This window comes from Bos mutus, chromosome 21, assembly GCF_027580195.1.
Source record: "Bos mutus isolate GX-2022 chromosome 21, NWIPB_WYAK_1.1, whole genome shotgun sequence".
NCBI lineage: Eukaryota > Metazoa > Chordata > Mammalia > Artiodactyla > Bovidae > Bos > Bos mutus.
The window spans coordinates 54,413,209-54,423,192 of record NC_091637.1 but is presented as its reverse complement, the minus strand read 5'-3'; the positions used below and the strand labels follow the sequence as shown (position 1 = coordinate 54,423,192).

The 9,984-nt window shown below is 40.1% G+C and overlaps 1 protein-coding gene across 3 annotated transcripts in view; it reads left to right on the top strand.

Annotated features, from left to right (window-relative positions):
• The first annotated feature begins 2,468 nt into the window (after positions 1–2,468).
• The window catches only part of TP53BP1 (tumor protein p53 binding protein 1), a 66,690-nt gene continuing 59,174 nt past the window's right edge, over positions 2,469–9,984 (top strand). For all 3 annotated transcript variants that reach the window (XM_070358809.1, XM_070358808.1, XM_005892598.3), the window contains exons 1-2: positions 2,469–2,562; positions 2,792–2,876. The gene's annotated coding sequence lies outside the window, so the exon portion shown is untranslated. The remainder of the gene's footprint in view (positions 2,563–2,791; positions 2,877–9,984) is intronic.

The following is a 9,984-nucleotide window of genomic DNA, read 5'->3' as shown; positions in this document are numbered from 1 at the left end:
TGAGGATTAAGAAGTGGGATATGTCTCTGTATGCTCCTTTCCATTTTTGTTCCACTAATAAAACATTCTGGGGACCCTAATTATATTCTAGTTATAGCAACAGTAGATTCTAGATTTTTCAGGACAGTTTCATTTCAAAGAGTCTGTCCTTTTGTTCCCACAAGTAACATATACTCAGATGACATGCTTTGATTTTTGTTTGGAAAATACGATCAATGTAATTTATAACAGGAGGGAGAAGATTGGTTGATACGAAGCTCCACTTCAGCTTAGCCTATATCAAGTGTTGGGTATTTTCCAGAATTAGAGAATCATGGTTGGACTGTGCTTAAGTCATTCTGAGTCTGGGGTAGAGAGAGAGAAAACTACTTCCTATTGAATACCTACTATGTATATGCCTGGCAGAGTGCTGGGTGCTTTCCCTATTGACTGCTGCTCTGGCTAGAATTCCATCTCAGATCCAACCACCTTTTAAATTAAAAACAGAAAACAAAAATACCCTCCCCAAAACAATATATTCCTCATGGGACCTCCTTCAATAATACAAGTCACAGCTGCCACACCCTCTATAAGACCCTAGCACCATAATTAGGATAATAGACTCTCAGGGCTTGGAGGGATCTTTGAGGTCATTTAGTTAAAGAGCAGCAGCTGTTCTCTTCATCACCGACAGTTACTGTGCTCAGTTATCTCAAACGGAGGTGCAAAAAATGTCTGGGGCCATGGTCTCTGTAGGCTGCAATTCCATAAAAGATAGGTCACCGATAAGCAAATATGAAGCTTGAACTATGTTCCAGACTGGAAAGGGCAATGGGGGGAAAATATGGCTTACCAGGGCCCTCAGACAATGTAAATAGGAAAAAAAAGAACTGGTGGAGACGTATTTAATGTGTGCCCTTGAATTCAAGTAGAGGCCTAAGAAGGGGATCCTGGTTGACCTGGCAAACCCCGAAGAGTCCTCTCTCTCTTCAGTTTCACTAGCTCTGAAATTCTAGCCATCCTTCTTTGCCCTTTTATTAGAAAACCAGGAAACCTTTTCCACGCAAGAGGGTGAGAGTAGGGCCTTATGGTGCATGAACAATAAAAAAAAATTGTCTTTTCTCTTATGTCTGAGCAGTGGTACAGACAACCGTCCTGGAGAGGCATCGGACTATATTTCATGCCCTCTCAAGGTCCCTTCGGTTCAAGGATACTGTCATTCTCCAGCTATACTAGAGGGAGGGCCTGCAAAGTCCAGGCTGCCATGGAAACACGCCGCCGTGTTCCTTTTTCCTACGTGGGGCGGGGCACTCCGACTCAGTCGCCAGTTACCCACAGCCTTTCTTGAGTGGCGGGCAGCAGCAGCGAATGAGCGAGCCGATGCTGCGTGACGCGACGGGAAAGGGGGAGTTCGCGGCTGGTGGCGGCGGTGGCTACAGCGGCGACCTGGGGATAGAGCTGGAGGGACCTGGGGAGCGTGGGGAAACCTCTAGGACGAGAGCGAGGGACCTCCCGCCGGGATGCCTGGTACTGTGTGGGGAAAAGGGGGAGTAGTCGGCTCTCAAGGCTTGGGCTTCGCGTCTGAAGGGGTGGCAAACCGGAGGGGGCGGGGTGGCAAGCATGGCGGCGGTGACGGGGGAAGGGTTGGAGGGCCCCAAGGAGGGGGTGGGGTAGCACTCGCTAGGAAGACCCGGGTGGTCGTGAGGAAGCAGGAACGGCTGTAGGGGTTCAGACGATCAGAGGTTTCCCAAAGATGCTTTTTGGGGAGCGGTAGAGGCGCCTGAAGGACGTAGGGAGAGTTGTGGGGGATGGAAAAAAGGGGCGGGGAGAGTAGAGGTTAGGAAGGAGGGGAAAGGGTGTCTACGCGAAGGTGATGGAAGGGGAGAGAAGGGTAGGCAGGCTGATTGTAAGCAAGAGGAAATCGGGCCGTGGCAGGTATGACAGGAAAGTGCTTATGTACAATGTTGTAATAGGAAGAGTCCTACACTCGTCCCCCTTTCCAAGTCTCGTACTTAACTGCCTCATTATTTTAAGCTCAGACTGCGTGAGGAAGGCTAGTAGGTTACACGGAACTGATCTTTTGTTATTCCATTCCAGGGGAGCAGATGGACCCTACTGGAAGTCAGTTGGATTCAGATTTCTCTCAGCAAGACACTCCTTGCCTGATAATTGAAGATTCTCAGCCTGAAAGCCAGGTTCTAGAAGATGATTCTGGTTCTCACTTCAGTGTGCTAGCTCGACACCTTCCTAATCTTCAGACGCACAAAGAGAACCCTGTGTTGGTGAGTGATAGGTTGCTTGGAAATGATTGAGTAGATTCCCACCCCACCCCACCCCTAATCTAGACCAGCCTGCAAATGTAAGTACTTAGGAGATCACTATCTTTTGGGTAAAGTTGGTTGGAAAATGAAATCTATATTTTCATAAAAATATATCTCATTTTGGATTATCTCATATACAGTGGGTATATTGTGCATGTGTATTTTTTAGGATGTTGAGTCAATACTGAGCAAACAGCTGAAGAAGAACAAGGAGACAGTAAGAGTGGCTTCAATGAGCATCTGAAAGAAAACAAAGCCGCAGGTGAGATCCCTTTGCAAGGGTGCTCATATTGGAGTTGGGTAGATTTAAATATTATGTAATTGTGGTGAGGTGTGTAAGGAAGTCTAGCACAGTGTCTGGTGTGTAGTAGGTACGCACAAGGTTGGTTTTCTAATACAGCTGATTAGATTGGTATTGTCCACATTCCTGAACTTGTATTAAAGTTTGGTGGTGAATGCCTTTTGTGCTAATATCCAGTTATTTTTTTCAGACTCTCTGGATTCTTCTCATTTGGACACACGTGGTTCCATCAGTCAGGTCATTGAACAGTTACCTCAGCCAAATAGGAAAAGCAGGTATATTAGTGTTTGGAGGAATTTATTTAAATGCATTAATGGATCAGTTCTTTTATCTGTGCCTGTTGTCTTGCCCTAAGGATAAAAGGATTTATTTTTGTGGAGCAGGAAATTTGATTTGAGGATTGTTTTAACTAGCATTCTATTGGTACTTAAGCTGGAATCTCTTTTGCGAAGGTAGCAACTTTTTTGCACCTATATTATTCAAATTGTGATCTGTCTTGTGCGTGTGAAACAAAATAAGAATTCCTCATTCTTAGCTTGGATATGACTTATAGGAAAAATAATAAAAAAATTAAGATATATTATCAAAAGTTAGGAATGGTTTCTACCTACCAACCAAAGAATCTTCACCAGTTTTAGACTCAAGAATGTTTAATTCATACTCTTAACAGTATTCACTTTTTACTTTGTCTGTTGTAAATCTTTAACATTGCCCATTTGTGAATTTATCCTCTCTTTTGGGTACTAGTCTGGATGTTTGATATATACTGCCATTTAATTTCATCCTTAAAGAGTTGTATAATGAACACATTGCATTACTTCTGTTACTGAATGCTTTTGTTCTTAGACCCAACCACTTCAATCATTTATGTTACTTAGTAGGGGGGAGTGACGGGCAAAGAAGTTAAAAACCTTACACTAGAATATATTGCTAGTAAGTGGCAGACCTGGGTTTTGAGTCCTTGTAACTCAAGTGCCTCTCTTTCTTTATGATTATTCAGCGCCCAAATTCTTCTAAGATCAAGGAAGAATGCAAGAGTTTTAGAGTGGTGGAATAGAAAAGGGAGGTTGTTAAGAGAATGTTAGTTTGGGGTGAAAGGCTACGATTTTTATCTCAAAAATAAATATTTTTTGTGTGTATGTGTTCTATTTAATACTCTGTGTTTGCATTTAAAATTTTTCTTTCAAATCATCAATTGGACACTTTAGATCAATCCGCAAATTGGTGGAGTTACTTTGGCCTGCAGGTGGGTTCTAGTTGGCCCATACATGGTTGTTAAAATATATTTGAATTAATTGATAGAATTTAAAAATAGGGAAATTTCACATGGAACTTCAGTTTCCCGTTTCTGGGATTACTAGTTCAGAAGTAACACAACTGCTGTATTATTGGCAACAGTTGGCTAGAGCTGTGAGTAGCAGCCAATCTCTGCTTAGATGGGACATGAGTGCTGTGGTCTGTCATAGTGCCTGTAACTCACTGTTGTACCTGGACACTGAGGCCAGCTGTTCTTTTTTTTCATTTTCCTAGGGCTTGTGCTTTTGTTCTTAAACCCAACCACTTCAATCATTTATGTTACCTTTCTTTGCTTTTTGTAGGCGTTTAAGTTTTTCTGATACCTCTTTAGGATCCACGTGCCAGGCTTATCTATGTTTTTGTGGCTCAGGACCCGGGTTTGAACCACTGGGGACAGAATGCGTGCGTACCCGTTGTTATAAATGGATGGTACTGTTTTGAGAATTCTCATGCTACTTCTTTTCCATTTTTGCATGAACATGTTGCTCTTTCTTTAAAAAAGAAAAAAAAACTTGAATGCTTACATTCAGTAAACGTGCAAGCACTGTGGCGGGTGTTTTAAATCATCTTTGCCATCATGGAGTTTACACTTTAATAGAGACATATGTTGAATAATTACATAAATAGTTATTCAGTGAAAATTGTGATCATTGTAAACAGGGGAAAAATAGGATATATGACCTAATCTGGGGGATAAGGGAAAACCTTTTTGAGAAGATGATGTAAATTATAAATACGAATTTGTTAGGCATAGTTGAAGGGATGGGGAGAAGTGTGGCATGTGGGAGGAGGAACTTTCCAAAAAGAGGGAACAGCATGTGAAAAGGCCACGAAACTGCAAAGAATGTGGGGTTGATTCCAAAACAATGAAAGCTCTAGAAAACACATGTGTACTGATCTCTTTATGTTGTCTTTATTCGTTACAGCAGACATTTTGAAAAGCTGCTTGTGAGTTTTATACATCATAAAATTCCAAAAGATCTTCCTCTCTTTATCTGTTGTCTTGCTGATGTAAGCCTTTGGTCCTAAACATGAAGCGTTGTAAAATATGCTGAAGATATTTTTATTTCTGTTAAATGCTTAAAAAATTGAGATGATGATGAATATTTATTTTTATTTATTTGGACACGCTGGGTCTTGGTTTCGTCAGGGCTGTGGCACACAGCATCTTCGATCTTTGTCGTGGTGTGCGGGATCTTTAGTTGTGGTGTGCAAACTCTCAGTTGCAGCTTGTGGGATCCAGTTCCATGACCAAGGATTGGACCTGGGTCCGCTGCATTGAGAGTGTGGAGTTATAGCCATTGGACCACCAGAGACGTCCCGGGATGATTATAGATTCACATGCTTTTGTAAGAAATGGCACAGAGATTTTTTTGTATACTTTTCCCAGTTTTCCCCAATGGTACCATTTTGCAGAACTATAGTATAATTTCACAACCAGAATATCAGCATTGCTAAAATTCAATGAAATGATTCAGAGTTCTCTAGTTCTGCTTGTACTTGTGTGTGTAATTTGTATACTGCTCAATTGTCTGTGTAGGTTTATCCACCATTGTGACCAAGATGCAAACAGTTCCAACACCACAGGGAGCTCTAGTGTTGCCCTTTTACAACCACATCCATCCCCTTCACCTGCACGTGAACCCCCGGCAACCAGTAGTTAGCACCATCCTCGGGACTTCCCTGGTGGTCCAGTGGTTAAAACGCCATGCTTTCAATCCTGGGGCTACAAGTTTGATCCCTGGTCGGGAAACTGAGATCCTACATGCTGCAAGGAGCAGCCAAAAAAATTAAAGACCATCCTCTATTGGTAAAGTTCTGTCACTTAAAATCTTATGTAAATAAGATCATATAGTATATAGTTTTTGAAGGTTGGATTTTTTCAAACTGCGTACTAGAGATCTATCTGAGTTGTTGCATGTATCAGTGGTTTGTTTTATTGCTGAGTAGTGTTCCCTGGTATGGATGTATCACAATTTGTTTAACCATTTACCCGTTGATGGAAATCTGGGTTGATTCTAGTTTTTGGCTAGCATAAATAAAGCTGCTATGAACATTTGCCTACAGGTTTTTATAAGTCTTCATATCTCTAGGATAAATGGCCAGGGGGACAGTTGCTAGGTCACATGGTAGTTGCATGTTCAGGTTTTTTTTTTTTAAGAAATGCTGATCTGTTTTCTAGAGCGCTTGTATCATTTTACAGTTCGACTGGCATTGGACGTCCAATTTCTGTCCATTCTCAGCAGCATTTGGTGTTGTCACTCTTTCAGGCATTCTGATAAGTGTTGTCCGTCTTTTGTTTTAGCCATTCTGATAGTGTGTGGTGATATCTCAGTTTGTGTGTGTGTGTGTGTGTGTGTGTGTGTGTTAACAATTTTATTTATTTACTTATTTTTGGCTGTGCTGGGTCTTTGTTGCTGTGCAGGCTTTTCTCTAGTTGCAGTGAGTGGGCTTCTCGTTGCAGAGTGGCTTCTCTTGCTGCAGAGCCTGGACTCTAGGCGTGCAGGCTTCAGTAGTTGTGGTTCCAGAGCTCTAGAGCACAGGGTCAGTAGTTGTGGCAACAGGGCCTTATTTGCTTCGAGGCATGTGGGATCTTCCCGGATCAGGGATTGAACCTGTGTCTCCTGTATTGGCAGGTGGATTCTTTACCACTGAGCCACCAGGGAAGCCTTCATTGTGGTCTTAATTTGCATTTCCTTAGTGGCTAATGCAGAGAAGGCAATGGCACCCCACTCCAGTACTCTTGCCTGGAAAGTCCCATGGGCGGAGGAGCCTGGTGAGCTGCAGTCCATGGGGTCGCTAGGAGTCAGACACGACTGAGCGACTTAGCAACAGCAGCAGCAGTGGCTAATGATGTTGAACATCTTTTCACATGCGTCTTTGCATATGTACATCCTCTTCAAGGAAATGTCTGTTCATATCTTTTGCCTATTTTGTAATTGGGTTTTATTTTATTGTGTTTTGAGAATTCTAATATTCTGTGTGCTAGTTCTTTGTAGGATATGTGGTTTGCAAATATTTTCTCTCTGGCTTGTCTTTTCATTAAGAGGTTTTTTTTCATGGAGCATGTTTTTAATTTTGATGAGGTCTGTTAAATGCTTTTAACAGAGAAATATAAATGCATAGATTATTTTAAAAATAACTTATAATAAAAATCAAAGAGTCCATTCCCACTGTTGGCTCCCTTTCACAGAAGTGATCCTTTTAAACAAAGAGGTAACCCTTTTTAAGTGTCTGTTTTTACTTCTCTGGGAGGTTATCTTTTTAGCTTTTAATATTGTAAAACTAAGTAACACTACAGTATTGCCATTTCTTGTTTAATCAGATTCAGACATTTGAGTTCTGTAATGAAAGATGAGGTTTAACTCACAACAACACTTTTCTAATTTTAAAATATATATATTTATTTATTTATGGCTGTGTAGGGCCTTCGTTCTGGTGTGGGTTCTGTAGTTGTGGTGTATGGAATCTTAGTTCCCTGATGAGGATTGAACCTGCACCCCGTGCATTGGGAGGCGGATTCCTAACAGTTGGACCACCAGGGAAATCCCAGCACACTCCTAACTTTTGATAATGATTATGTTAGTTTTTTTATTGGCTAGATTTATATTTCTAAATGGTATATTTAAACATTTGTTTTCTTTTTCCATCAGTTTTGGATATTGGACAAAATCTGATTTATTTCACATCTGCTCTGATTCACCTAATCATTCTACAAATATTTATTGCGTATTTCCTATATGCCAAGCACTTTTGAGTTTTAGAGATACAGAGTGATCAGAAGAGATAAGAAATTTTAGACCTTAATGTAGCTTATATTCTTTTATGGGACATACCAGTTATCTGATAGATATGTAAAAATCTATAGTGTCTTACACTCTGATAGGGCTGCAGAGAAAAATAAAGTGGAGAATTGGATGGGAAACATCAGTGGAGTTGCAAGTTTAGACAAGGTGACTTAGGGGATGCTTCCCTGATGTGACTTTTGACTAAAAATCTTGAGTAAGTGATCTCTGCTGTTATTTAAATAAACGTAATCTGCACATAGAGAACAGCAAATGCAAAGGCCCTGAGGGAAGAGTGTGCTGGGATATTTGAGAAATGACGAGGAGGTTAGTGTGGCTGCCTTGGAGTGCTGGAGAGGAGTGGGAAAAGAGGTCAGAGGAGTGAGGGGGGAGCCAGAATATATAAGGCCTTATGGATCATTGTGAGGCATTTAGCTGTTACTTTTAGTGAGATAGGAAGGTGTTTAATAGATTTGATCAGAGGAATGACACGCTCTTAGATTTGAACAGCATCACTCTGGATGCTGGATCAAGAATAGACTAATAACTGGATAAAGCTGGGAAAAATAAAAAAGAAGCTGTTCAAGTTAAAAATAAAATTTGAAGGGAGAGCAAAGGCAGAGGCAGAAAGACCAACTAGGAGACTCTTGAAATAATTTAGGCAAAATGTGACAGTGGCTGGACCAGTGTAGAAGTAGGATGAGAAGTGTGAGCTTCTGGGTTTTTGAAATTAGGATTCAAAGTCAGATTGGATGTTAAGTATGAGGGAAATGAAGGTGGTAACGGCGGTTCCACATTTTTGGTTTGGGAACTAGAAGAATGGAGTTGCTGTTGATTGAGATGGAGAAGATCGAACAGGAAGGTCAATTACAGGCTTGTTAAAGTTGAGCTGCCTTTTCAATTGTCAGTTGGAGGCAGTTGATGATGTGAAAGTCTAGAGCTCAGGAGGAAGGTCTAAGCTGGAGATTAAAAATTGCAGAGTCATAAGCATATGGATGGTATTCAAGGCCATGAGTATGGATAAGATCACTAAAGGGATGAGTGTAGGTGAAGAAGAGGTTCAAGGACTCATTGTGCCCAGCAGCATTTAGAGGTTAGGGACGTGAAGAAAACCATCAACAGAGGCTGAAGAAGATCCAGGGTGTGTGATTAGTGCTGTCTTTTTTTGCTCTTCTACTTTTTTGTCATACATGTTCTTGACTTTCTTTCCCTATATTTCCCAGTGTCTTGCATCTGGTCCTCCCAGTTGTGTAGGTAATGTTCTATTTTATTTTGTGAAAGTCTTTACTTAGTCCTTCTTCTCTTCCTTGGATCATGGTTCCCAACTTTGCAAATCCATGTTTTCATCTCTTTCATGCTTATTAAACTTACGTTTAATGGTCTTTATGTGAAATGTTAAATGGATAGAAAGCTAAAAGGAAACAAAAAATGTCATCTATAATTCTGCCACCCAGAGGCTAATTCCTGTAAATATTTTGGCTTCTTTTCTCTCTTTTTTTTTGGCACACTTGATTTACATAGTTGAGATGTGGAAGGTAAAAGTTTGTGTGTTTCTTGACCTTTTTGCTTATCAACACGAGCAGTTAATTTTCCCTGACAATTAAAGCTCTTACTAACATTTGCCCATGATTTTTGTTGTAAAAGTTATGCATTTTTTTCTCTGTGTGTATAATATATACTGTTTTGGGGGGCTGGATCATTTGAAACTAAGTTGCAGAAATCATAGTTCCCCTCAAATACTTTAGAATTCATCCCATAAGAAAAGTACATTATCCTGTGTAATCATAATACCCTTAGCACACCTAATATCGATTCCATAATACCTAATAATATAGTTTATGTTCATATTTTCCCAGTTGTCTCAAAGATGTCTTTATTTTATATACATAAATTTTTGTTTTGTTTGGATTATATATATCTATTTTGTCCAGTATCTGGTCCAGATATACAATTTACACATTGTATTTGGTTGTTTTGAACATATTTAACAGTTGCATAAATTCCATTTTATGGATTATGAAATTAGTCATTTACCTACTGTTAGGCTTATAGTGGGTTATTAGTTACAGTGAACTTTGAAAGTGAGTTTGTATAAGGATCTTTTCATATTTTAAGCTATTTCTTATAATTGATATTACTAGGTACGAACATTTTTTTAGAGCTCTTAATACATATTTTCTAGTTCTTCAGAAAGGTTCTATTAGTTTACACTCTCAGGAAGAGTATGTGATAATGCTCATCTTACCTCAACAGTACTGAATAGTAGGACAATATTTACAGGTTTTTTTTTCCTAATTTGATT